Below are 4,852 nucleotides of genomic sequence, written 5' to 3' on the forward strand. Positions count from 1 at the left end.
GCTGCAGCTGAGTAAAAATCTTCATGTCTGCATATAACGGGCACAGATTTCATCTATGAGAAATGTCCATCCTGGAAATGGCACAGTCCATAGCTGAGGGGAGGATTATTTACTGCCCTGCCTCTCCAGCTCTGAGTGCACAAGTAACACATCCTAAACAGATATGCAGATGCCTGATTGCTGATTGCTGTGTCAGATGTCTGATTGCTGTGGCTGACAGCTGACTAGCCATAAACCAGCCCCAGTTTGCAAGAGGAGTTGCTTAATTAGCACAGTGCTTGTTCCTGGGCTAACAGCTCCTAAGCTTGGGCTTAGTGCCATGGCACTGTGGCTCCAGTTCTGCATGCAGAGGAGCAGACATGTCCATCTCTGTGTCTGCCCAGCTACTGTGTGCTTAAATCATCTCCTACCAGAAATGCTGGTAACATTTTTCTGCCTTTGCCTGTTACCCTATCACACATTTTGCTTTGATCCAGAGCCCAGGCAGGTAGCTTCACATTTCCCTGCTGTGGAAGGCTGCTTTCTCAGCAGGGAAGCCTCACAGCTCCACTGTGCACATGGATTAATGATGGTTTGGGTAGGGTGTGCACGAAGGACATATTCTATACAGTGGGAGCAGGGGAGTATTTTATTCAAGGTACTGGTCATTGATGGGTCAGTTTCTTGAATGAAAGTAGTAAATGATCTGCAAACAGGAATTCCAGAGAGTGTTTAATTGGGGTGCTAGCAATTTGCGTGTAGACATATACGGACAGGGGGAAAAAAGAGTTTTAAGGTTTTTGTAGATGGGAAGACGGACAGCTTTCTCCATTTTGCTCACAGCATGAGCAGCAGAGACAGACTCCTCCCAGCGCCCGGGCTCAGCAGCACAACCCAATGGGGCCGTGGGAGGCGGCTGCCCCATCCATCCCCGCGCTGCTCTCCCGGCAGCGGGCACGGACACGCTCCTGCTGCTCATCACCCAGGGACTGCGGTGCTGCCGCTTGCACCCAGCTTAAAAACGAAGGCCTTCACTGGCAAGCAGTCTTCATTGAAGGGGATTCAGCATTCTACAGGCTTGGAGCAATAGAAGATAACAGAGGGCTGAGAAATTCCCGGCAGCAGTAGTCACTCGTTAGTCAGGATATCCCAGCTGTGCTCTCTCCTCCTCGGGCTAAAATAAAAATAATGAGCCCTGTAAAGCATTTTGGGTCCCGGCTCTTCTGCTTCAGGTCTGCCGCTTGGAGCACTCGCTGGATCCACAGCTCCCCACCTGAGGACAAAGTGGGACTGCTGGTGAGTTGTGTTTGAGCCTTTTTTTTTTTTTTTTTACTCTCATGCAAGCCTATCTTCTTGGAAGAGCTTTCTCTTGCTGTTCTTTTTCATACAGAAAATATTTGTTTTCTTCTTCCCAACTAGAAGCCAGCTCTGCCCAGGAGCTCCCTCCACTCCTCAAATAAGTTTGTCTCCTTCCACTTCCTAGAAGGGAAATTTGTGCCTGAGAGGAAGGGAATGCTGACATAGCATCCTACAGAGACATGTCACAAAATCCATTTCTATGGGGTGCCTTTTATAATCTTTGATTATAGTCCCCAGCACAAGTATTCCACCATGTGATTATAGAAGACCAACTCAATTTATTTAACTAAAAATTAAGCAGCAACTCTCTGCATTATTGTATCAACTCCCAGTGTTGGTAAATACCCAAAGCTCCTCTATCTGAATAGTGGAGTGGTAAACTGTGCTACTGTAACTATTAAGCCAATAATACTATTTCTATAAAGATTTTATTTATAAAAAACTCAAGAAATAGGCACAAAATGTACTGAATCTGTAGGAAACTAAGACATTTGCCTAACATCTTTTAATATTCCTTTTATTGTTTTAAATGTGTCTTGTATAAGCATGTTGGTGCATGGAATGGACTAAGATACTTTTCTTTCCAACTGCCATAGATTGCTAGTACTTTTAGTTCAAACACATAAAATAATCCTCTGTGGATTATTTTTCCTTTAGAGCCTGTCACATCTCTGGATTTTTAGCTGCAGAAGTTCAATAATACCATATAATTTGCTTGGCAATGGACATATCAGTTTGGGAGCATTTCAATTTGTTTAGCTTTATTTAACCTTATTTCTTTAATTTAGGAGACAATCATTGGATTCTCAGCATTTTCACTGGCAGTTCTTGGACCACCCGGATGGTTTCTCTGCCACCTTTCAGGCTATAAAAAGAAATAGAGAACATCCCTTCAAAATTAAGATCTAAAGGCTCCAATAAACTGTAATACTCCAAACTTGGACTCTCTTGAAAGTCCCCGTTCCCACACTGTCACCCATCCCATGGGCCAGGTCCCAGAAAGCTTTTGCAGGTACTGTAGAACTGGACCCGGATGTACAATGGCGAAATGATACAAAATAGTGGCAGGTCTGCTCTGCCATCTCCTGCAGCCTTGGACCAGTCTGGATCTGCCATCGGGACCTGTGAGAAGTGGAAGAGCGAGGAGGAGGAGGAGGACTGTAAACATGCTCCAGTGTATTTCAGTTTGGCTGTTGAAAACCACATCCATCATCCTGATTGCTGTTTGACCTTGTGTTTTAGACAGCAGAACATCCGTGTCCAGGAAACACAGGCCTGTGGTAGACTTAGAGGCACCCTACCAAACATGCTTGAGAATCCTGCCCTCCTGTGGGCAAGATTAAAGCACAATGGTAAATTATACTTGTGTGAGTCCCTGAAATACAGGAAAAAGCAGCAGGTTGGCTGATCCTCCACCATGGACCAAGCTTTGCAGTACCTGTGCAGTCACATTTGTGTGCCTTTCCTGGCTGCTGCTTTGGTGGTTCTCTGGTTGGTGAGGTTACAAAAATGAGTTTACTCTTTGCCTTTCATCCATGGCTTTGTCATTATTCCTGCATCCTTTCTGCACCAGCACATACAGGTACCATCAAAAGTTTAAAGTAAATAAATGGGAAAATATACAGAGAAAAAAAATTATCGTCATCTCATACTAAACCTCTGAGAATTTAGGACGATTTTCTTGAGAGTTTCTCTTTAATCTTTACATGTGTTCTTTTGGTGTGTTCCTCTTCCACCAGGATAAATGTTTTTCTGCAGGTCATGATTGTCAGGTATTTAAATTTATTTTCAGTTTTTAGATTAAGATTTTTGAGACGTTTCTCCACGATTGCTATTTGCAATCACTATGATAAATACTTTGAAGTCTAGACTAAATTTGAGAAAAGTGCAGTAAATAATACTTGTTATGTCATGTTACATGTGTTATAAAAGAATGTCTTCTAAAAATTTCAAGTCTGTCTTGCAAGAAAATACAGAATATCAACCTTTTGTTATGCTTAAGTATTAGCAGAATATAATTTAAAATTCCATTAAGTCATTTGTAATATCTAATATGAAAACAGATTCCTAAAGTAGGGCTGTGAATGTGTAAGTGTTGTACTTGCTGTACTTCCAAAGTATTATTTTCAGATAAATGGCTTGAATTCCCTTCGGCCTTGTAACCATGACTGAAGTTTTCAGATGAGAATGGAAACATTCATCCTGTTTAAAGAAATACTGACTTATTTTTTTCCGAGAAATGATAGCTTTGTCATTTAGTTGAACAGTCTGATGTGAAAGCCCAGTTGTGTATGTGGAAAGTTTCCCACAGATTTGAATGAGTGTTGGATATGTGCCTGCGTTCCTGGAATCCAGAGAAAAAGCAATGCCAGTAACTGCAAGGCACTTGGACAAGGAGTTTTGATCCTGCACACTGTGGGTGCATCCTTTGGAATAATAAGGCTATTTTGCAGAATTTTTTTTGTAAAAATCAGCTTTGAACATTTCCGTGTATCTGCTTGTCCTGTATTTGATTTCATCATCCTTCTGTCACCTAGTAATGCTAAATAAATCAGTAAGATATTACATTTAAGTTGTTGTACTTGTCCTCTTAAATTATGACAATGAGTAATAAGATTGCCTGGTTATAATACATACTCGGGCGATGTGAGTAAAGCACTGACAATTGTGTTTGATGAAATGAGGTAACAGATATATGGGGATGTTTATATTGAAGCGGTGAGAATTTTTAGAAACTACTTACCTTTAAGAACTACTTAAAATTTAAGTGGTTTTCGCAAATACTTTTTTTTTTGATTTTCAGTCCACTTCAAGCATTTCTTCCTAAAAGTACTAATGATTACATTTCACAGGCATTTAAAAATACTTCAGTGTTCATGTAGCTCTCTTTACTGATTGCAAATGAATCTTTAATCCTGGGACTGGAAGCTCTGGGGAATGTGGTGCATAGAAAAGCAAGATGAAAAGGAGAGAAGCCAGGTCATTGCAGGCATTGCTGTTAGTGTGGTATGAATGAGCTTATGCTCTTCATCAATTGCAAAGGTGTTTATTTATTAGTCTAAACCAGCCACAGTTCAGATAGAACTGGGCTGATAAATGCAGCCAGTAGTCCCAGGGCTCTGGCTCCAAGAGCTGCTTTTTTCCCTCAAGCTTCCTACAGCTGCCCAAGGTGTTTGGTGAAAATGGTTGGTAGGTTTGTCATTTCACAGCAGTGACCCTGCCTGGTACCACTCAGGGCTCCCTGAGTGATGCTGAGTTCTGTGTGTGCACATCAGTGGAGGCCTTTGCAAAGAAAGGCAAGAGACTCCTTCCTGTAATTCCACAGATGGAGAGCACCAAACATGAAATGCTTGCCCAAGGTAAGGCAGCAGGGTAGCAGGAGGTGGAAACAGAATTGAAGGATGGTTCCCTGCCATGCTTCTCATGGTATCTCTCCATCAGTGGTTTGCATTTCTTGCAGATGCACCAAAGCTGGTTTTAAGCTGACTATAAGTAGCACAGGTAACACATATAT

General features: G+C 41.9%; 1 long non-coding RNA gene across 1 annotated transcript; it reads left to right on the top strand.

The window, feature by feature from the left end:
- Nucleotides 1–968: 968 nt before the first annotated feature.
- On the top strand, nucleotides 969–3,910 carry LOC118687443 (uncharacterized). The gene is made up of 2 exons (XR_004980328.1): nucleotides 969–1,275; nucleotides 2,127–3,910. It is a non-coding gene; the product is annotated as an uncharacterized LOC118687443 (long non-coding RNA).
- The last annotated feature ends 942 nt before the right edge of the window (nucleotides 3,911–4,852 follow it).

Source organism: Molothrus ater, chromosome 6, assembly GCF_012460135.2.
Source record: "Molothrus ater isolate BHLD 08-10-18 breed brown headed cowbird chromosome 6, BPBGC_Mater_1.1, whole genome shotgun sequence".
Taxonomy (NCBI): domain Eukaryota; kingdom Metazoa; phylum Chordata; class Aves; order Passeriformes; family Icteridae; genus Molothrus; species Molothrus ater.